General features: G+C 38.1%; 1 long non-coding RNA gene across 1 annotated transcript; it reads right to left on the minus strand.

The window, feature by feature from the left end:
- Window positions 1-1,450: 1,450 nt before the first annotated feature.
- Window positions 1,451-24,611, minus strand: LOC147314911 (uncharacterized). The gene is made up of 3 exons (XR_015124657.1): window positions 24,501-24,611; window positions 21,193-21,325; window positions 1,451-1,601 (listed from the first exon to the last, which is right to left on the minus strand). It is a non-coding gene; the product is annotated as an uncharacterized LOC147314911 (long non-coding RNA).
- Window positions 24,612-24,935: the final 324 nt, after the last annotated feature.

A 24,935-nucleotide genomic window follows, 5' to 3' on the forward strand; every position in this document is an offset into this window, starting at 1 on the left:
TGCCTCCCTCTCTATGAAAGCTGGAATGAGCTCCACCCTTACTCTGGGAGTCTGAATTGAACAAGCAGACAAAAATGGATGGAGGTCCAGAAAGACACTGACAAGCTACGCTTTAAATTAAGAGGAGCTTTATGCTTTCATCTCTTAGTGATGCACTTCATATTCTGGTATATTTACATATCAGTAGTTACTATATACTTTTACAAATTACTTTATTCCTCCCATCTATCACTAAGTAGTACTATTACTTTGAAGTTTGTTTCTGCTATGTTATGTTTGTTTGTCAACAAACTGTGATATCCATTTCTGTCTTAAGTGTTGTCTTGTATTGTTACATGCAGAGCCAGGCTGATATAGGATTTTTAAGACTTATTCTATTTGGTCATTTAAAAAATTGTTTACCCGGATCAGCAGTTCCCAACACATGAGTTTCCAACAGGGAAGTTGCAGAGTGCCATCTGGTGGACAAACATTACAACATCAATATTCACACACAGTTGAAGGATGTTTCTCCTGTCTCCTTTTAGTTTATTTTTCATTTTTCAGTTGTTATAAATGCCAAACAGCTAATAATGGTCAATAATAAGGCCCTGAGGTCTACTTACATGTTACGCCCAAGTTACAAGAGAAAAATTATTTTAGCCTTACTATATGCATGTACAAGGATGGGCAGAAAATCACCATCTCTTATATCCTGAATCACTGATGACATTTTATTTTGATATTTTTATCTTTTTTAAATATGAAAATAATCTAGCAATATTAGTTTTGTACTAAGTAGGTGTGCCAAGATCCTGACATATATACTGATCAGTATCTACCTAATAATGTTTAGGTCCTCCGTGTGCCTTTCCCATCAAGCACGACAATGACACCTCTGAGGTTCCTTGTTAAAAGTGGTAGCTGTGGATGTTATGAGCTGTGTCTGTGGCCTCTCAGCGTAAGATTGCACATCAAAGTTTAGGTCTCTTTGTTTTGTTCCTTGAGGTGGCCCTCAGCATTTTCTGCTAGAGGAGCTGGCTGCTGCTTAGGACCATTGTTCCCTTGGGGCTGGGGGCCTAGGGTTGGTTTACGACAACATTTATGTGGATTGTACATGCCACAGTAACATACACAACTGGAAGCTCAATGGTAGTAAAAGTCATTAGAAAAGTCAATTAGTAATTAGTAATTAGTAATTAGCTAAGGAAAATAGTATAAATCAATTTAATAGTTCCAAACACTAAAAATGACTTTCATCCCACTAACAAAAAAAACAGAAAATCAAAAACCAGAAAATGAAAGAAATGAATAAGTGGTCACCTCAACTAACAACATACTGGAGATACTGACAAATCCACAAAGCCAACTTGCACAGCAAATATTGAAAATAAAGCATCACACAACAGTGGCAACAGTTTCAACATTCCTACTTTCACACTGTTAAGAACCAACCGGCGTAGAAGGCTGGAGAGGCTCTCAGGGCGTAGAAACTGCAGCTCCAGAAATGGCACTATAATCAATAGCTTCCCAGGCCACTTGTTAAAAACGCCATTTCCATCTCCAAGTCGCTGAGAGGGCCCTTTACCAGGAAAGAGCCACATATCATTCTCTCCAGACAACTGGTGGAATGAAAAATAGGAGACTACTGTCACTGACCAATATTGATTATGAGTGAAAATGTGATCATTTTGTATTAACTTGCCTCTAGGAGCCCTGTTCTGTCAGGTTTGTGGGTGAAAATTAATGCTTTCATATCATGCTAACAAAAATATGGGCCATTGCTCATTTTCGCCTCCAGACAAGGAACTATGTGTAAATCATAAAAATTAAACAGTTTCCCCAAGAGAACATGCTGATATGAATTAGATTAAAGTCATTATTAAACACATTTCTTTCTACTTTAAAGATATTTATTATTGCCCCTGACACCACTTTAATGAAGCTCAAGACTTGGCATTTAAAATATCAATTTCTGATGATTAGAGTTGTCACTGTTAAAAAGAGGAAATGTGGAAAAGGAAGAGGCTTTTCTATCCAATTGAAATGTCTTGCTCTGTATGGCGTAGATCACCATAATGGTGCCATGTGAAATACTTGAGATCCTGCAATCAAGAGAATTACAGGCAAGTTCTAGTACACACACTTCAATGTTAATGTTTGATGCTGCTTTAAATAATTTGCCTCACATCTAACTTTGCATTTGTGCAGTTTAACAGTGCATATCGATCAAATTGGTGCAGCCGCTTGTTTAGTTCAATTATTTTATGCTGATATACAAGCTGTCAGTCAAACTTTGGTCAGAGTTTAACCAACTGAAAACTGAGGTCAGATTGCACTCAAAGCACCCCGTGTCAGATACTATCTGTGCAATTTTAGCACAAATTTAGTACACATTCAAAAAGCTACTATACACACACACACACACACACACACACACACACACACACACACACATATATAATATATATATAAAATATATTATATTAGTTTATCTATATTATAGAAATAATCAAGCAAGAAAGTAAAAATGATTTTACCCTATATAATTAAATGAGCAAACTGTACATGAGTCAGTTTTAACTAATAGTGTCCATAATCTGCTTCCTTGTGGACCACAATCAACATAAAAGAAGCCATAAAGAGCTTTATGACCAACTAACAGTCACCAAAATGTGATTTTCCCATGTGGGACGTAATGCAGGATGGCAATCCCAATAATGGTCTAATAAAGTAGTTTAACACTTCAAGTTTACCATGAACGCAAACAGGACCACAACTAAAAGGTAGCAATGAGTTACTTCTTATAACTGACAAAAGTGGCCAAATGGGTAAAAACGTGACCATGTTATATAGTCCACAATACACAGACAATTAATTGGGCAAATATTTGTATTCTGTTCACACTCCCACCCACACATGTTACTCTGGTGTACTCATATTAAAGAGACTTCTATTGTTTCTGTATTTTCTTTCTGAAGCACAGCATATGTAAATTATCCTCCACTGAAGGAAAGCAAATGAAAAGAAAGACTAAATATAACTGTGTCAGCATGACAGCAGAATAAAGGCAGTCCCAAAGTCATTTTAGATGCAGCGTGACTGGCCCTTTCTCAGCCCCTTCCTTAGCAGGGTGATGGGGGTTCATAATTACAACATAGCCTAAAGACAAATGCACAAACCCGTAGCTCTCAGTTCTTATTGAGATGGCAAAAAGTCATAAATATGGCCCTATAGGAAAAAAGCTCATGTTGTTTTATTAGTTTGTGTTTTTTTTCCACATCCTACTGAAAATTCAATAAATCCGTGCCAATTCTCTCACGCTGTCACATTCAAACTGCTTTGTGAAGCTTATCCTTGCAGGCATTTTGTCCCAATTTCAGACTAGTCAAGCGATGGCCACAGCAGTGATATTACACTCTGTGTCACACATCTCAGACCTTATCAGGCCTCATAAGCACTTATATTCAAAAAGCAATGCATTAAACATAGGGAAAAAAACAAGAAGTAATATCTTTTGTTTGTTTCAGAACACAATCCTTATTAAAAAAAATGTAATATATGGTCCTTCTTGCAGACAGATATGGTGTATACCATATCAGCAGAAGCAAAGGCAATAATTAAAATAAAAGCGGATGTTAACATTTTTCTTCATTTTTCTTATTAAACATCCCCTTTGGAAAAGAAGTATGCATATTCACTGAATCCAGATGATGGAAAATACTGCAGATAATAAAGCTTGGAAGAAGAAAGGGCATATGAAGGACTTTAATAATTTGAGAGTTCAATCATTCTTCTTTAGGCTGTGATGACTGGCAGAAATTGTGTTGAAGTGTGTGTAGGTGGAGGTAACTGCAATGACAATAGTCAGGTATACTCTATCAACTGCACAGTTGCAAGCTCTCTCAGGCTGCTGGGGAGCTGCTGCAGTTGTCAGGGTACTGCTCCATATGCACTGGATTACCCAGAGAACCCAGTAACAGCAAAGAGATGTCACACAACACAGCACTGTCAATTTCCGAGGACAGGTGGGAATCTCTCTCCCCAATCTTTAGTGCTAAAACAGGTGTGCTTCAGAAAAGTAGTATATTTAGAGTAGCCTGTGGGGAAATACCCAGTGTCTTTTTATATGGATATGTTCAGCGGAGAGATACAAGCCATAATACAGTCAAAAAATACCTTGGAACAAGGATGTAATATACAAGCTGGACTTCTTTGTGTCAAACAGCAAAGTCCACAAACATGCACATGCACTGCATTAGCAGAGCATACTGGACAAGAGATACGGATCTCATCTTTCAACACTTCTCTACTTGTAAATTATATAGTTGCACAGGACTGTCCCTTTATTGGTTTTTTGTTTTATTTACTTATTTATTTATTCATATGAAGACGTGGAAAAATATAGAAAGTTCATCTACTCAGGTGTCATTTTTTGTCAACTCACAAAGCATATGGCAAACCAGGTGGCTAATACACCAATCACCTCTGAAAGTCAGTAAAAGAAACTGCAACACTGAGGTGAATTACTGATTTTGGATCCGTCTACGAAAATTATGTTTTATTGCTGTCTGGGTAAGTAACAAGGACTTTTAAAAGAATTGTTTTTCTTGTATATTTTATGTGTCAACTGCACTTCCAGGTCAAAGTATTTGAATAGTGACACTATTAACTATTAAGTTAAAAGTTAACAAAAATATGGCATCAAGGAAACGCTGTGACAAGATCACCTATGAAAAGGTGGATGTAATGGTCTATAATCAGAAGAATCAAGTAAAGATAACTTGTGGACAGACCGATGACTAAGTATCTTTTTTTTAATCTTTTTTTTTCTATAAACTTGTGCTACAATCAGCTGATTTTAGTTCATGTGGAAGGAGGAGAAAAACTGTATCCAAATTTCAATTAAGGAAATATGAACATAAGTGGTATTTTTATTGTACGTAAGAACAAGAACATGATGGGAAACCGTGCCTAGAAACAACTAGAAACAACTGGGTCTACTAATAAGACATCAACTCTTTGTAATAATATGCAAAGACAATTTGCTAACACAAAGCTTGTAACAAAGAACATCAACCCAGAATGATGTTAAACATGAGTACATACTGACCTCTGACAAGCAGCCAAAGCTTGAGGCTACGTCCACACGGGCATTTTTGAAAACTGAGATTTTCCGTTTTCGTTTTTTCTTTTTAATCCTGTCCAAACGTAAACGCAAAAATGAAGGAAAGCGCTGCTAGGAACATGCCAAAGCAACAGGTGGCAATATATTCCTAACCGTGTAGAAATGTTGGCCAATCAGAAGTCTAGAAACCTGGATGGGAAAGAGTAAACAAAGATGGCGCATAGAAGCAGAACTGAGTCCTATGTGTGGAGGGACAGAAACTGTGTTGTATATGTAAGCATGTAAACACTGCAGAGAGTAAAGTTAACAGTATTTTGTCTAAGTCCACCATTGTAGAAATCCATTTCACTGAAATAATAACGTGGCGCACAGTGCGACGTCAAAAAAGGCGCACACCTTTGACGCTGCGTTTTCTCCGTATTCCTCGTCCACTAAATGCAAAAACTGAGTTTTGAAAAATCTCCACCCTGGCAGGAGTTTTTAAAAATCTCGGTTTTCAGTGACCGAAAACGCCGTTTACGTGTGGACGAAAGGTGCAAACGTATAGAAAATCTGCCTTTTCAAAAATACCCGGGTGCATGTGGACGTAGCCTGAATGTCAAAGTGTAACAAAACCAGTGATGAGTCGTCAGACTTGTAGAAATGTACCATCATTTCTACCTGTACCTGTTCCTACTGTGGAGTCGCTGGGGCAATCACTGTTAATAGATCTCTGGACTTGTTTTAACCTTTGAGTTAAAAGTAAACAACTTGTGTACAATGTTAGTTTGTCATGTTATAAACTATGAGTCCCATCCATTCGCTTCCGCTTATCCTTTTCAGGGTCGCGAGGGGCGCTGGAGCCTATCCCAGCTGTCATAGGGCGAGAGGCGGGGTACACCCTGGACAGGTCGCCAGTCTGTTATAAACTATGAGTTTATAACAAAAAAATATTGATATAAACACTGACTATAACCCCTAAATGGTTAATCATTTTTTGTTAAAACAAGTGAATTAAAGCTGAAAGTCTGTACATCAATCAGATCTTAGTTGTTTAATTTCAAATCCGCTGTGATTGAAAAATGGACTGGTTCTTACTGTACGTAGCACTTTTCTACTTAAGCACTCAAAACGCGGTCTCACTCACCCATTCACACAGATTCATACAAGCAACTTTTTTTTCTCCGTCCATGTGCTACCTAGCTAACATTCACACTCTGAACAATTCAGGACCAACTTGGGGTTCAGTGTCTTCTCCAAGGATACTTTGCCATGTAGACTAAAGCAGTCAAAGTTCGAACCATTAACCTTCCGATTAGTAGATGACGACCTCTACCACCACTTTGGTGGTGTCAAAGATACAACTACAGAAAACTGTGTCACTCTCAAAATACTTCTGGACCTGACTGTATGTGCCAGAATATCATCAGAACTAACAAACAACACAAACATTGTGTGACTCGCATGGAGTCACACAAACCACCTGCAACTCAACACCTGAAAGACTAAGGAACTGGTTGTGGACTTCGGGAGGTCCAGAGAAGGTCCACTGCCGGTTCAGATAGAGGGGGAGGAGGTGGAGGTGGTCAACAAGTACAAGTACCTCGGGCTGTGGGTGGGCAATAAACTGGACTGGTCATGCAACACAGAGCACCTGTATAAAAAAGCCCAAAGCCGACTGTACTTCCTCAGGAGGCTGAGGTCTTTTAACATCTGCAGGAAGCTCCTGAGGATGTTTTACCAGTCAGTGGTTGCTGGAGTACTTTTCTATGCTGTGGTGTGCTGGGGGAGCAGCACAGCAAAGAGGGACTCATCCAGGCTGGAGAAACTGATCAGGAAGGCTAGCTCTGTGGTCGGCATGAAGCTGGACACTCTGGTGACAGTGGCAGAGAAAAGGACATTAAAGAAACTGCTGGACATTATGAACAATGCTGGGCATCCTCTGCACACGGCCATAAACAATCAGAAGAGTCTGTTCAGTGACAGGTTGCTTCTCCCCAAGACAAGAACTAACAGACTTAAAAACTCCTTTGTCCCACACGCCATCAGACTGTTTAACTCCTCTCTGGAGGGGAGAGGGAGGGGAGACAGGAGGACAAAGGAGGGGGGAACAACTAAGCTGATAGAGATGGGTGTTACCAATGAGTTATACCAGGTGGCTAATACACTGTCCGATATAGTGAAATGTGTAGGAAATATTAGTAAATGCACACTGTCACACTACATGACTATGCTAGCAAGTTCATAAAGCATGAATAAAAATGATGTAAAAAATGTGATTGTTTATATGAAAAGTCTTGGCTTTGAACACAAGTGCTAATTCTACAATGACAACACTATCAGCAACTCACCAGAATCTCATGAGCCCATCACAATCTGTGAGAATGAGTTCTGGCCAAGAATATCAGACTTTTGTCCCCAGTACTTTTTCCCCCTTTTTTTCATTTGGCTTGGCATGCCATGAAGTAAAGTCTAATTAAACAATCAGGCCCATGCAGTCCCATTCCCCTTCTGTCCTATTGACTTTGTCACAGCACTCATCCTCTCCCCAGTATAAAGTCCCATGTCTAATGCCAGTCAGAGAGAAGGGCTGTTGTCACACACTGTTTGTGCCCCTATCTCTCCTCGTCTCTGTGAGCACAGAGTCAGCATCAAAGCAGCAGCCGCACTGAGCTCTGACAGAGCAAACCAAAGCTTTAGTGTTGAGTTTAAGCTAAAGCGCTGAGCGCAAATGTGACTGAAGTTGCACTGCGGACTTGCCACTCCAAAAGTGTATTGAAATAACTTTCTCTCGATGTGTGGATGCATGAAATTAAGCATTTGGCACAGCACTTACTCATAACAGGATGCAGGAATAAACAGGACCTTGCATACTATTTCATATTCAATACAATGTCATCCACAGTAAATAGACGATATGAAGTTGATGCAAAACTAATCCACAAACATATTATTTAAATCAACGTTAAAAGAAATTTGGAACAGAAATACGTGTTTTATTAACTGAACTTGAATGAAGCTACCTCATACTACTGTAACATACTGTACAAGGCATAATTTCAGCTGGATCTACTGTATAATGCAATATACTCCATTGGCACACAGAGAGTCGTCAACACTGTCTGTGTCAACAGCCTTCAAACCATGAAGGCTTAGTGTAGCAATGTTTTTACTAAAGAGTGTTTCTCTTTAAATACAGAACGTAAGAGTGAAAGTAAACTGCATAAAAATGTTGATGATATTGAAACTCAGACATCCTCTTCAGAAAGCCTTAATGTTTGGCATGATTGTAGCTAAAATACTTATTCTTAGAGCCTGGAAATCACCATCTCCTCCATTGTTCAGGGTTTGGCTACGTGAGATGATTGCTTGTTTGTATATTGAAGAGGTTCGTTATCGTTTGGCTGACACCCATTTTAAGTTTGTCGGAATCTGGGGCCCTTTTCTCAATCATATTAATGTGAATTCAACATAAACTTTAACCCATTTGACTGCACTTTGTGTTTGTGTGAAACTGCACTTCTGTCGGGCCCTGATTCCTTCCTGGACTTGTTTCCCACATTTTTTGGTCTTGGTGAACTCTCTGTTGCCCTGTCTAAACTCACACAGAAGATCATCTTCTTTGTACAATGGTGTTTCTTTTGAACTTTTGAATTGTACTGGCTAACCGGTGTATTTTTTTATTTTATTTTTTTTATTTTATTCATTTATTTATTTATTTATTTATTTATTTTTTATTTATATATATTTTTTTCCTTTTCTTTCCTGTTTTCCTGTTGGGTTTTTTTTGTTGCGTGTTTGGTTTCTGGTTTTTCTTTTCTTTTTTTTCTGTGCTTAAATGTTATTGTTTTTGAATCTTATGTCCTTTGTCTGGTGTGACGTTATGTAACTTTGAACTTAAAATCTTATAAATAAACATTTAAAAAAAATGTTGATGATGTTTTAAAATCCTTCCAATGTGTACACTAAGGGTGTGCTGAGTATCTGTCAGGAAGCTTTAAAGATGCAGGTTTTATTACATCTGAAGGTGACTAAGTCCCCAGGAACTTATACTAGTCAGTAATGTAAACAGTCATGTCATTTATTCCTCCTGGGAAATCATCAGGTGACTTCACAATGATCTGGTTTTGTCGACTTGGAAAGCTGCGAGAGGAGCCACCACAGAGACTGATCATGTTGTCAAGTTGAAAGAACATTTACTGCTAACAAGTCACCTGACCCAAGTAAACAGTTCTGCCTTTATCTAAGATCTGAAAAGTGGTGCCTTTTATCCATTTAACATTAGGAAGAGATTGCAACTTTGTGGTGTATCTAGTCTGGTAACAGTCAAGGAAAATAGGCACTTAGTTTGCACATGCTGTTTCATCTCTGTCACAAACGCTCAGATTTATTGGCACATAAAAATAAACATATTTAGTTTGCTACACTCAGCAGTAACTGTGGTAAGAAACTGCTTTTGGATAGTTAATTTAACAATAACAAAGTACAAGTACAGACCAATAACCACAACAAAATAAACATTTATTTTAGGTTGAGCTTTGCAGAAATTGCCATGTTTGTCTGACAAGAAAAGTCAAACTGTGAACAAGAATTTACCTTCTTTGATCTGGATAACCATCTATTATATTTTATCTTTCTATTTTTTTTAATCAAAACAATCAAAAACTGTTGGTATCTTTACTCAGTCTTGGGTAATGTGAGGGATCAAAATGAACTTAAAAGGACGAGGATAAGCCTCATATTCTTTTCAAAACAATGAAATGTCACACAACAGTGTGCACAGCCTCTAAATAAACAGCTAAAGGTAGGAGCATGTGCTCAAATTATACAACCAAAGAGACTAAGAAGGTAAAAGAAACTCTCGAACACACATGTGCATCTTATTAGGTGGGCCATGCAATTATGCCATGCATGATTTCAAATCTTTGCACAGTCTCACAATTTTATAATTGCAATCATGCCAGCGCAGTAATCCGTGTGTCGCTTGAGTTGTTTATGTAAGAGCATTCATGATTACTAAATTTCCTTGTCAGCTGTCAGGGATTCTAGTACAGCATGCAGCGGTTGCAGACCACACCCTTTCTCTCTCAGCGGTGGCAATGAGTATGCACACGTGCCAGCCCTGGGCATCAGCAGAGAGATGGGGTAGAGGGCGGAGAACACTCAGTCGTACTACTCAGGATGGATGTTTCCCATCATGCAGCTCAATCAGCCGCCCAATGATTCATTTCACAGACACTTGGGTAATTATAGGAGTCTGCTCTTCACCTCTGGGGATGAAACTGCGTGAGTGAAGCCAGGGTGGGAAATAGGGATGGGTGGTATTGGTGTAGGAAGTCAACGCAGAGAGAGAAGTGAGTGAAAAACAAAGAGACATGAATGACGAAGGTGAAGATGGAGTAGGAGATGTAGTGAAATTCATTTGACAACTGGTGTCAGTGGTCTTGTTTAGTGACTCCACAATGAAGCAAAATAAGCATTGCTGTCTGAGCACTGCAAACCACCAAGCACTAATGTGACAAAACAATAAAAATTATCACGGAAAATATACAGCATGTGACCTTTTTGGGTGGAGAGAAAAACAAAGGCTACAGAAGGGCTACATGGGATGGCATGAATAAAACTGCTCGACGAAGGACTGAAAGAGAGCTTGCAAGAAACAAATACGATGGCAAGTGTGCAAGCTCCCCCTATTGGTGACACTGAAATTTTACACCACACTGCATATTAGTACAAGTCACAGATGGACATAACATTTCAGGCTCAAATGAAGCTATGCAATGTGCTTAGTATATAAGAAAAGTTGTTGAATCAGCAACTAAACAAAAAGAGCAATGTGGAAAAAAAAATTCCAAGACTTTTGTAAAGTCAATAGTCTTTAGTGTGCTCAGTGGAGTGTACTGACTATTGATCTGGATGACAATAATTGCATGAAAAGAGGTACGGGGAGATCAGTGGAAAAAATATACTTGTGGGAGCTGTTTCAATTATTGAGCAGTGCAAATGATGTAAAGGGAGTCCATTCATTCTTCTGCGTTTGTTTCCAAATGAAATATATTCATAGTCGATGTGTGTTTAAGCGTGTCAGATTGAGCTGGCTGGCTAATTCTGCTCTGTGGACTGTTTGTAGCTGTTAATAGCCAAGAATTTCAAGTCTGCATGAATCATGTGCAGACATTATAGTTGCAAAGGCCAGTGTATGTAGGAGTCTACATCCAAACTAACATTCAATAACATCAGCAGCCAGAACACATATCTTCAGCAAGACACTAAAACGCAGTATTGCTGTAGACACCAAAAAAAAGGAGTAACACAGAATTGTGCAACCCCAAAGATATGGATTCAGCGGTGATTTTAAATAGACAACAATAGCTAATTTAGATGTCAAAATGTAAACAATTTTGTTCTAAATGGTTATATAAAATGTCACTGCTAAGAATATTTCATTGACTATGCAACCCATGTTGCTCAAAATAGTCCAGTGGCAGTTACTATTGATTTTTAAGACCACACCATTATTTATCTCTAAATAATTACATTTTAAAATCCTGATGTTCACATTAAGTATAGTATGCCATGTAAAATAACAACTAGGTTTCTCTACCTGGCTTTGCTATGGTTCTATTGGTAAACCTCCAAATGACACACTTCATATCATCCTCAAGCATTTTCTATCCATGTTGTGACTGTTTTTTTCCCCTATGTCCCTGAGTGCTATGTTCAGAAATGTGACGCTTTGTTAGAAATTCCAAGGCTGTGGAGAGCAGGTGCAGGGCCATTGTGACAAGCACAATTTATCGGCTGCTCCCAAGCAAGGGAACACATTCAATAATGTGCTGGGAAGATTAATCCATCCCCCACACTGGGCTGGGCTCACGGGGTGCCGCGACTGAGGTAATTTACACATGCAGGTAACCCAACTCAGCAGTTAAGGCCTTCAGAGTTAAAATGTCTGTATATTAGTATTTCCAATCCATTTAATTACAATTTCTAGTGTGACACTGTCATGAATTAAATCTACAAGATGCCATACATCCCGTACCTTTTAATGTTTTGCAAAATTTTAAAATACAATTTGTTGCAGCACATTTAACAAATTACTCATCAAATACTTTGCATATTATCCCCCAGCATTTATATGATGTACACTGATTTGACAGACGATTAAAACTACTTGAATAATACGACCATTTCATTATCATGTGGCAATGTTCTGAAACCTTGAAGCCTGGCACTGACGTTGGTATTACCTCGGCACATGCCACCTAAATGGTACTCCCTAATAATCAAGATCTCTCCCAGGAGGACAATGATAAAACCCAAGCAGGGGGTGGGTGAGCGGGCGCCTCCTGTGTAGTGTTCCAGCTAGGCATGTCCTACCTGGAGGAGGCCCCTGCATAGACCCAACACTAAGAAACTAGTCCAAAGGAACATCCCTAATCCTTACTTATGCAAAAAGAAAAATGCCATTTATAAATAATCTTGTTTTTACTATCACAACTTGTCAAAGTTGCAGAGTGCCCTGTGGTGCACAAACTATTCAACATCAACAAAGGACATGTCAACGGTCTAAGATATTTTACTTGCCATCCAGACTTCCTGCACTCAATTTTGACTGGGCATCCACGTAATACACTGCAACAAACCAAACCTTTGAGGCTCCATCCCACAACCCAAATGACCTAAAGGATGCCATGCCAACCTCCTAGACCCACACTATGTCCATGTCCTGTCAACTAAGGGATACAATATGGTGCAAGTGCTTTAAAAACTGTATTTAAACTGTGTTTGATAGATGGCTTTACAATTATGTATATCAATTACAAAGGTGGAGATGTTTTACCAAACTGGTACTTTCTTTACAGTTTAATAACAAACTGTTTAAGAATATAATATTGCATAATTCTGGGGGTAAAAACAGGTGTCCAATAAAATACTGGAAACTACAGTTCCCACATGTGGCAAAAACCACATCTTTCAAATTCCAATTAAAATTTCCAAGTTGTATGGTCTTGGCAGACATCTTTACAAGTGACTATAGTACCAGCATAGTAGTAGCAACCATAAGGATAGTAGGAAGATTCACCAACCATGTAGTTTTATCTACAACTACATGAAAACTGCTCAAACATATCATACGTCTGGGAGTAAACAACAGGTGTTTTTCATTCTGAAAGCAACAGAATACATTTTCCATGAAAGCATAGACTCTAGAAGGGTGGATCATTGACAAGCAGAAAGAGCAGCAGGCAGTTAGAAAGACATGATGTACAGCCCTGCATAATCAGCTCTCAGCTCCATTAATCTGGGGCAGGCTGCAAGACTTGATGAGACTGTGATGCATATGGAGAAAGGTCCCTCCCTCAGATGTCATTTTGAAGAACAGTGTCAATGCTAGCACCAAAGCAGGTGCCCAGTCATGCAGCCACACCCCCCGCCACAACACCATCATGCTCAGAGGACAAACATTTAAACACTCAGAGGACATCTGGAGTCTTCCCACTTGGCAACAGAGCTAAATTTATAAGAGCAGCACACAAATAAATCCTCATGCACAGTCAGAGTCACAAAAGCACAAGTACTGAGTATGATTTCAAAAACCAAAAGATCTCCATAATTGGTGTCTCAAGAGTATGCAATAACATACCTAATTCCTGAGCCCACAGGTACGACTGCTGCAGGATCACAATGGGTCAATGAAAGCCGGGCTCTCTCAGGGGAAAAGGTGCATTAAACAAGAGAACACAATGCAGGGGTCATTGTGCAAGATGACAAGGTTCACTAGACCTTTTATGCTGCAGCTTCAATGCTTCCCTCAAGGCAGGTAAAGCTACAGAAACCTGTTCCATTATAGCTGTAGGTATTTATTTTTGTTGCACACTTTTCATCTTGTTTTTCTCAAGAGGGTTATGGGCTTGACCTTTATGTGGATGCCATTACAGTAGAATTATAAACCATAACTTTAGTGTTTATACAAGAAATATTAAATGTAAAACATGAACAAATATTTGGTCAATGTTATTTAAGTAATTATCAAATGCAGAAAAGAATCAAATGAAATAGAAATGATAACACCCATCCACAAGTTGATTTATTTTATTATATACTACTTCTTTTAAGGTAGACAGCAAAAAACAAATCTCGCTGGAATCTTTAGTCTACATGGATTAGAAATCTATGATAGGAGGCCTATATTAGATATGTTAAACTGACAAAAGCTGAAGCTGTAGAGTTAGAATTTGATCTGCAAGAATAACTCTGGCTCCAAAAATGCCATGTTGCACATTTCCCGTATGTGCAAATTCTGGTGGTGTCATCGAATCAGGTTCGTTTTATCCGCTTTTAGAAAGCTCACGAGCCACAAAAGGAATTACACAATCCCTCACACATGGTCTCTGGATCTCCTTTTACACCTAAACATCTGCAGTTCCATAACAACTTTAGGAGGTCCATCTTGACATTATTATGTGATACAATTCGATTTAAGAAAAGCTCACAAAGAGAGGACAGAAAATGACTAGAGTGTGATAGCAACACTGTCTCCAGGAGTGCCACAATAATTCGCTTTGTCTTGTTTTGCAGCTAATGTTTGTCTCTCCTCCCCTGAACGTCTCACTGCTAGTTTCCTATGATGCAGACGAACTAGTCGCTGAGGTTGATCTGGGCAGGAGTTTCTAGCTGAATGACAAAATGTAATTCAAATTCAAATGTCTTTTTTTATGCTGCGACTCTTCGAGAAAACAATTTAAAGGCTGCAACCTCATAACACAAAATTACTGTGTCACATTTATATCATTTATTCCTGAATAAACATTACTATCACAGCAATTTCAGTTGTAAAAGAGGTGTTGCTCGTGGGAAGCGTAAAGCCAGATTTAATGAGGCTTGCTCTGTGCAGGGAGTCACAGGCTGTGACTGTGACATAGTCCACTGAGACTTCACTCCCCCAGTTCTGTACTGGGCGGTATATGTGCCATGACTTTTATAGTCCGTAATATTTCATGACCCTATACATTGGTAAATCAGAGTGAAGCAGATGAAAAACACAGCGGCACCAGTCAGTCTCCTAAAATAAACACTGCTACAAAAACCCTTCCACCGTGATGTGTTTTGGCTCAGTGACATTAAGGTCATCAGAATAAGCAAGTGCAACCAGGCATCCTAAATGAACTCCCTAAATAGTGGTTTTCGTAAGATGGCTTTCTGAAGTCATTTGTGTTGTAATGGAGCCGCACCCTGCTGAGCTGTGGGCTTTTTCAATTGACTACAACACCAGTGTTTGGGCTAATGAATGTTAGATGACTCCACACTTTCATTAAAAAAATAAGACACACTGCAGACACAGAGGTCTAGAAAACAAAAGGAAGAAAATCACCCCACTCTCAACAGCACAGCATCTCTGTTAAACAAATTTGTTATTAATATCAAGCATTAAACTGTAAAAATCTCTCTATATTAAGAGGTTTGATTTACATTACCTTTCAAATGAAAACTAATATGAATACAGTAAAGTATCTCAGGAAAGGATTCAACTTCAAGGAATAAACACTATAGACTAAGTCACCTTATAGTACTTATCAAATAATTAAATCCCTGTCCTTTTGACACATCATTTCTACCTAAAATAGTTACTAATTTGAAACAAAGCAATAGTGCCACCTAGTGTTTTAATGAAAGTGGACACGTCTTCACAGGCGACGCCAATGACAGCATTCAAAGCAACAACATGTATTATTAGATGACAAAGAGTCTTAATATCAATATTATTCAATAAGTTTCTTTAAAAGCAGATAAGGGGGAATTAAATGGCTTTATTAACAATACAGAGAAATTTAGCACCACAGTCCTTTTTTAATATTATGTATTATGTGACACAATAAACTAGGTATGGAACCACTTTCATTTCCATTTCCACCTTACAACTTCCTGTTTTGGGACTTTGTAACTTAGGAAAGCCAAAAAAAGCTCCTGGAAAAATTACACTGCATAAGCACATTTAAAAGGTCACTGAAAGAAGAGCAGGCACTGCAGCAGGAAACTTGAACAAGATGACCAGAATCAAAAAGAAGCAGTGTGCACAGAAGCAGATGAGGGATCCTGGTTTGTTTGCTAACTAAGATACACGCTAACACAACTGGGATGCCTGCTTGTCAAACTCAGTATTTAAAATTGATGCTTCTTTACTAGCAGATCAAAACTTCCATGTGGATTTCTTGTGCTGCTGCACTTGTTTGGGTTAGCAGTAGCTGACGATACAGCTGACTGCTTTGACTGCTTTTATCACTAGTGTCTGCTAACATAGTTGAGAATACACTGGTATGCTGTAAAGTATATTAAAATAGCCATTTAGTGTGGAAATTGCATTTTTTTTTTCCCTTCTGATGTTTTTGATGTCCTCAACCAACAACCTAAAGTAAGAAATATAAATGGTACAGATTTTTCTGATTTAATTCCACTGAGGCACACGTAAGACTAGGTTTCCTGTTTCTTCGAGCAGTAAAATTACTGGCTTGTATTGAGATGAGATTTTGTGTTTATAACACAAGTAGCAGATTGGGTGTGCTGTGTGTGCCCCTCACTTCTGAAGCTTAGAGACCAGCAGAAATTAAAGTACCACAATCCTGTAATTATCACTTGAGCCTGCCCAGCAAATGCTGCATGCTCATGCTTAAAGACTACTTTTGACAGTTTTGTAATTCCCACTGTCATACTGATCTACCACAGAGTTGGATTTCTGTAAGTAGTGCCAAATGTACCAGGACTCTGCTTCACTTATTACAGGTGTTCTTTCAGAAAGGCTACAGGCCTGTTTTATTTCTGCACCACCATGCTCCCGCTTTGAATGTCTGCCATGCTCTCTCAAGGTTTTGAAGGTTGGCCCAGGCGTCTAGATCAAATAAATGCCTGCAGTGACAAATGGTACGACAGCCACAGCTGTATCTTGACTCTATCTGTACCCTCTGGTATGTTTACTTAATATAAGCAAGAAAGTAAGCTATGAAGAAATAACTAAACCACTGCAATTCTCTCCTGTAATAAAACATACAGTAAACAGGATAATTATATAAAAAGTTTCTTGCAATGATGTTTTAAGAATGTGTTTGCATATTACACGAAAGCTAAAGCAGCTACTGTTATATATGCTGATTGGTACCACAAATATATAGCACTGCAAATCAAAGAGTACTAACGGGAAGGGGTTGAAAAATGTGAGCAGTGCCAGTGCAGTGAAGCCTTTCGATGTCCCCTCTTGCAGCTTTGGGCACTTTTCATTGTGTAAATGTAAAACACTACACCTGACACAATCTGTTTAGCTGTCAAACTCTACTTTCCCACACTCAACTTAAATACATTAGCGTCTTCAGTGCCAGTCACAACGTTACTCATAGATTCTATAACCATTTATTCTTGGTAATGAAAAGAATCAATCTGGAAGGTGGTTGGCAGGCTTCCACTGCTACTTATAAGGCAGAGTTGTCTTTTGGCACATTACAAGCATTTGAAGTGCCTCCAGTGCTGTTCCCGGGGTTGTCCAGTGTGTCTAAGAAATTACTTGCATATCATTTACACTGATTGTTTAATCAGAGATCGTGACTTGGCAGAATTACTATAACGGATGTATTAAAATTGCATGACAGTTTTATATGATGGCACAAGATGAGCATACAGTACACTTCCTATTTTAGGCTATTTGATGATGCAGTTAACCAGTGCAATTAAGAATGAGTGCAGCAGTAACATGAGCTCATACCTCTGGGTGACGCTGATTTACATCAGCCAAAAGTATTACAGTGTGTTGACAAAAATGCTTATCTTACAAAACAGTGTTTACACTGGAAAATGCCAAAGTGGTCATTTTGAATCATATTGCATATTTCATCATTTTTCTTAAAAGAGGTTTATTCATCATATAGTAAATTTTGGAGTGTGTGGGATATTTAAAAAAAATTAATAAATAAAACAAACAACAGGACTACTTACTGTATACTTGGAACTGCCAAAGGCATCATTCTGACCTCATAGTAATCAGCATAACCTTACCTAGTTGGCTAACTTATACATATTTTGTAATGAAGGCTGTCCTATCATCAGCAAGATCTAAAATAATAACAATAATAATAATACTGACCAAAGTCATGTGTAAGTTATAAGTTGCTTCAAAGATTTTACAAAAACACATAATAACATTCCAAAATACATAAAATGAATGAAAGAAAAATATAAATACAAACAAGTGAAAAAGAGGCTAGAGTAAAATTTTAAGAAAATATTATAAGAAATTACACAAAAATCAAATTGCACAGGCGTTTTTTGTTTTCTTTTTTTTAAATGGGGAACAGCTTTTATTGATTTAATGATAAAAGAAAGTTTGTTCCAAAGAAATGGTGAATACACAGTCCCCCCTTTGTAATTGATTCTCCACTCTGAGGGTGAATCAGTTATTGTTCTGAGAAATAAAGTGGAGCATGCACTGAAGTGAAGATTAAAGTGAAGATGCAAGGAGCAAAGGTAATAAAGGTGGATGAGTTTAAATGCCTGGGGTCAACAATTCACAGCAACAGAATGTACAAGCAGGTTTCAAGCAGGGTGAACTGAATTTCAGGAGTGATTTGTGGCTGAAGAATAGAGTTAAAAGGAAGGTTTACCAGATGGTAGCGAGATCTGCTATGATGTGTACAAAAAGACAGGAGGCTGAGCTGAAGTGGCAGAATTGAAGAAGCTAAAATCTTAACTCGGAGTGAACAAAAACTGGGCAGTATTAGAAATGACTACATCAGAGGCACAGCTGTGGAGACAAAGTTAAAGATGCAAGGCTGAGATGGCTTTTGCAATGAAAAGATAATTAACTGGGCAAAGGATATTGAAAATGTAGCTGCCAGGCAGGAGGAAAAGAGTAAGAACACAGAGAAAAGTCATGGATGTAGTGAAGGAAGACATGCAGAGCATTGGTGTGACAGAAGAGGATCCTGGGGATAGGGTGAGATGGAGGCAGATAATCTGCTGTAGCGACCCCTAAAGAGACGAGTTAGAAAAAGACGAAGTAGTGAATAGGAAGCCAAAGTAATTTTGCAAGGACTCAAGTGAAGTGTTGGTGAATAGCTTTGCTGCTGTGCTTTGTACTAACTTTAGAGCCACAACTATAAAGACAACTATAACCATGGAGAACTGGGCAGGTTGCAGAGAACTGCAGGAAAGGAGTGCAGTCCATGACCCATGTTGGTGGTTTTAGTGTCTAATGTTTATAGTCAAAAAATAGCAACTGGCAGTGCTACCCTTCAGCCTCCTAGTAGACACACTAATTCAAAATATGTCTCCTTGCTCCCGAGTTATCACATTCACAAAGTTTTCAGAAAACTTGACCTCTGACCTGTACCTTGAGCTCAAGGACACCGTGATTCGAACTTGTCCAAGATTTAACCTTTGGTATCAATTTGAAAAGCCCAGATGACTTTCTAACTGAGTTAGTGCATTCACAACATTTTCAGAAAATTTGACCTCTGACCTTGAGGTCAAGTTCATTGAGATTCAAACTCATCCAAGATTTTCATTAGCTGCACCTATTGCATCAATTTGATAATCCTATGTCGCCTTGTTCTCGAGTTATTACTTTCAAAATCTTAGGTGTCCACGCTGCCCACACGGCCAGTAGGCTGACTACCATACCCTATCAGCCTTTTATGACTGAGGGGTAAAAACTACTAGATTTAGTTATTTCAGTTTATTTATTTATTTATAATGTGATGTGTCATTACTTACATGTGAAGAGCATAGCAAACTGGCAGCACAGAGAACAAGCTAAATCTCCTGCCTGTGTCTCTGCAGCAGGCAGTTCACCTTGACAAGAATACCATATCCTCAACAGAAGGCATAGAAGCATGGGAAGCCAATAACCAGATGTCAACCACAAACACGTTTTGTTATTTTTAGCTTTCAGCCAATTATAAAACTAACTTTCAGGGTTTAAGGTCAAAAGATCTGTGGGAAGCTTTCTTTGTCTGATAAGCAAGCATCTGATAAGCAAGTGTGGATTATAGCATTAAGTAAAAATGTTTCAGTATTACTGTGACAGACAAAGCAGTTTAAAGAAGAATAGTAACTGAACTGTGGCAAGTATTTAATATCTGCTTCTTAAGATGGATCAATTATTTTTTCTGGTGTGGAATGTCCTCATCTGTCCTCCCACACATTTTACCCTGGCACATGCCACAGCTGAGCTCCATTAATCAGAGCTAATTTTATAAAGACTGAATACCCCGCACTCGATTCTCATGCATTAACCTTGTTGCTGCCCCTTACCACCCCTGAAAGTTGGAACTAGTGTGCACTAGTGTCTGTTCTTCAGAATATGTGAGTGTGTATACGTGTGCGTGTATATTTTAAGCTTTTGTCACTTGTTAGTGTACCTATTCCTGCCATGCTATAAATAACACCAGTCACAGGGAGGGATGGAAGCCAGTGGAGTGCCTTGACAGCAGAGGGCATAGTGGCCTTGTCTCTCTAGGATATGGGGATTAAATTTGCTCTGCAGCTCACTATGGATCTCATATAGTGTGCTATTGCACATTATATAGATTATGTACAGATTTTAACATGCTGTATTACTTATCTATCAAAATATAAAACAACATTCAAACTGTTATTCTTACATACCTCATCATATAGCGTCACTGGTGCTTCCACCCAGGATATGATGTTGCAGAGTCTTTAAGTTTACTCTTATTGTGTTTTGGGACCAAAATGAATTTTTAAAAAATTCAAGTGAAAATGACCTTCCAACAATACAATGCAAAATAAAACACATCCACCTGGAACCAGAGAACAATTGATACTTTATAAATAACAAATTTGATATCAATTGAAGCAGAAAGTGTGAGAGAGGTGAGTTCTTCCCATGCTTCCCTATGCTTTTGATATATGCAAGTCGAAGGGCAGGAAAGGCCTCACTAGGGCCTTACTAAGAAATATAAATGATTGTATATGGAAACACCGATGTTCTTCTGATTACAGTGGTCCTGAACTATAAATAAAAGCTGGTCCTTTTCATGTTTCCTGCCTCATAGCACAGTGTAGTAGAAACAGAGTTTAATTTGGGGGGGTTTTCTTACCTTGACCATGGACACCCAGGAAGTGACCACAGAAAATGAGAGGAAGTTTGAAGTGGGAAAGCGCTACACACACTGTGAGAGCTCTGCATCCTGCAGTACTGAAGCTTCTTGTGACCATGGTACCTTCTGATACCTGGAAAAATATAACAATATTACAGCTGAAATTAACTTATGGTACAAAAATCAGTTCAGGACAAACAACAGCTGCAGGATGAAGGTGCCCATAATACACGGGTGCACAGTATTAATATAGGTTTATACTTGTACAATTGTTCTAAGTCAGATAAAATCTATCAGTTTACCTTTAATAAAATGTAGAGTTTGATGAATTAAGACATTCAGAAATATATACATAAAAATAATGTGAAATCTGAAACAAACAAAATGTGCTTTCGAAATGTAAGACCATCAGGAAATGATTAAACATTTCAATCCAGCAGTACCTCTAAGTTACTTGAAAAGACAACAGTAGTACAAGACAATAACAATAATAATCATAATTGATCATAGCAGACACTTCAAATGATAATCTGCAACTTACTTGGCTGTGTAAGATTTATTAATGTGTTAATAAATACATAATAAAGCTGAGGTTGGGCGGTATATAACCACTATTAAATACTTATTATTACTTGCTCTTAATTAAACGATGCATACTCATAACTGTGTTTATATCTGCAAAGACACATATTCTATCTTCACTAAGCAATGAAGTGAAGTAAAATGTGGGCAAAGCTCCATCTTCCCACTTTAATAACTCATGGACACTATCTGGCAAGGTATACTAAGTGCTATCATTCATTCTGACATTTAACAACGAGCTTTCAAAGGAAGAATAAAATCAATACCCTAACACTTTTATGCACTCATTTATTCAAATCTTGACACTGAAGAAAAAGATGATTTGGCTCCATTTCATAATTAGACAAAAAAAAAAAAAAAGACTTGCAAATACTAAACAATATGAAGACAATCTTGATCACCATCCATTACAACACATCAGTCTGGTAGAGTATTGCTTAATCCAACATACAAAAACCACAATGGAGAACTGAACATTTAATGTAATTACAACTTGTAATAGTCAGAGTTGTGACTATTATAGGGTTATATATAATTGAAACCTAAACTCCTATACGTTGTAATAATACACATACACAACATATTTGACAAAAGAGAACTTACTCTCACCTAATTGCTAAGTTCTGCAAGGAGTCAGTTTTCAATGCTTCCTGAGAAAGTCAGCAAGAAAAATAAACACAAGTAAACCTGCAGATTGTTTTTTCTTTTTTTCTGAATTTCATATTCTGATGTTCACTAGTGTGTTTTCTGATGTTCACTAGTGTGTTTTCTGGGTTGGAAAAGTCTCATTTCCCTCACAGAAATCCAGAAAATGAACGAGAACGTTCTTTTTGTCTTCTTGTGCCAGGATTAGAAAAGTTGCAACATATAGTACAGCTAAGGAAGAATTAGCTAGGATTCCCTATGAAATGAAATTTCTTTCCTCAAATATTTCCTAAGTGCTGTTAAATAGAGCAAGGATTTTTTTTAAACACAGCTTTTCCAAACATCCTAGTTTTATTTTGGATCCTTACATTATTTTACTTTCCAAGCAAAAATTATTAAACCCACTGATGCTAACAGTCAGTTAGCATCAGCTAACTGATGCTGTTATCCAAAGTGTGATAACATGCTTTTGATAACAGCCTGCAGTGATTTATTTTTAAGTTTTCAACAAGTCTCACACACATCTCCTGAGCAATCCGCCCATTCTTCCTTGGGAAATCTCTCAAGCTCCTCCAGATTTGATGGTCTGCTGGCATGGAGCTTGGTCTTCAGTTCAACTTACAGATTTTCAATGGGCTTCAAGTCTTTATGGCCAAAGAGCTCTAGCTCTAGCTTCATCGTATCTGACCGAGGGATGCACTTGGTCAGACAATCTGGATGCAGATTCTCCATCCAGATTGTCCTTAGGATACTTCAGTCTAGCTTGCAGGTTTTTTCTTTTTTTTCTTGCACTGCAACTTCGGAATCCATTCTTGTGTAGGGTTCTTTTGATTGTCTTCTTTTATACCACAATTCCCGACTTGCCTGAGCGATTCACTCATGTGCTGCCAGTTGTACTGGGGTCTTAAGACACATCTCTCACTAGTTTTCTTTCAAACAAGACTAGAGTCTTTGAAATGTTTGTTCTGGCAGGCATGTTCTGCACTGTGTGAATTTCTTGATGATATTTCTCACTATAGTTCTTGACACTTGAAAATGTCGTGATAGCTTTGTTTATCCATCTCTTACTTTGTGAGCATCAACTTTCTTTCCCTTAAGCCTAAACTGATTTCCTCTGTTTTTCGTTTTCTCAAGTGACAGCTCCAATCCATGCTTGAGATTTGCATCCTGTGTGTGAACTGGAAGATAACACTAAATTTCAACTTACTTAATAAATTTCAGCATTACAAAGTTTGTGGATAAATGTTCTTTCTTACATGTAAATGTAAGTAGAAAAAACTCATCAGTGGTTTTAAAAAGTCCTCCAAGACATTTTAAATATTGTCGCTGGCTTTCGTTCAATATATCTCCACATTAGAAAGAAGGCCTTATTGGTGCACTAAGATGCTTGATCAGTGTTTTCTTTATAGTTCCTCTGATCCCCACAATTACCAGAAAATGAGTGTGCTGCAAATTCTCAAATAGCTTTTATCACACCACTTACATTATGATATCTATGGCCCACTGATTATGGCATATAATTTCTAACATGGAAAAACGTAGTGACTCATAAACATATCACTATTTTGCTTAAGATTTGAGCAGAAATAGGAAAAATGAATAAATAATACAATAATATGATTTTAGTCCAGAATCGCATTTTTAAAGGAAATAAAATATTTCAAGGCTATAGTTAATTATACTGAGCACACAGTACTATAGCTTCGGTATACCAATGTTCCATAATAACCCTAACTTGTAAGAGTAAGATTAAATAACAGAATATTAACCAAAAGTGAAAAGACAGCTTTTTAGCTGAAGACCCAAAATGAAAAGACAGCAGATATCCTTGAAGACAGTTATGTGGAGACTTAGCTTAAAAAATAATGACAGTTGACAAATACCACACATGTTCCTTTGAACTTAAAACTAACTTTTTAAGTCTCTGAAAAGGAAAGCTTCAATCCAACTAAAAGTCTTCAGTGCTGCAAACAAGAAATGATTAAAAATGCCCACAAGTGCTGCAGTTAGTACTACTTTACACTCGTCCCCAAATACAATAGACACACAACCACATACACACACACTAACAAACACAGTACCTTCACAGTGTCTGCACCTCTGTGTAGCCTTTCAGTTGTATATCCCACAAATGAGTGAAGCTCACCGCCTGAATGACTTTCTTCCCTTCGCCTTATCTGTACACACTCAACTGCCACAGCTCTCTTTCCTTGCACCAGCCAAATAACCTCTGCAAACACAGAGGGAGAGAAACAGATGGGAAAAATGAAAAAAAGAGAAAAAGGAGATCAAAACCAGTGGATGGGAAAAAGAAGAAAAGAAAAAGCGAGACAGATTGCATTGATCATGTAGATTGTCAGGAGCTGCATTCATTGTAAACCAACATGCACAAAGTAAAAGCTGCAGAGTTACACTAATTTGATTTCAAATTCCCCAAGTGCTGGCGTTTCCTTTTCTATTCAACTTCTCTCCACATTTCAGCTTTTGAGCTTCAAATCACAAGCCTGGCTATGGTG

This window comes from Aulonocara sp. 'chitande type north' Nkhata Bay, linkage group LG14, assembly GCF_057382095.1.
Source record: "Aulonocara sp. 'chitande type north' Nkhata Bay isolate Kocher_YH1m ecotype deep benthic linkage group LG14, A_spYH_male_GT1.1, whole genome shotgun sequence".
NCBI classification, from domain to species: domain Eukaryota; kingdom Metazoa; phylum Chordata; class Actinopteri; order Cichliformes; family Cichlidae; genus Aulonocara; species Aulonocara sp. 'chitande type north' Nkhata Bay.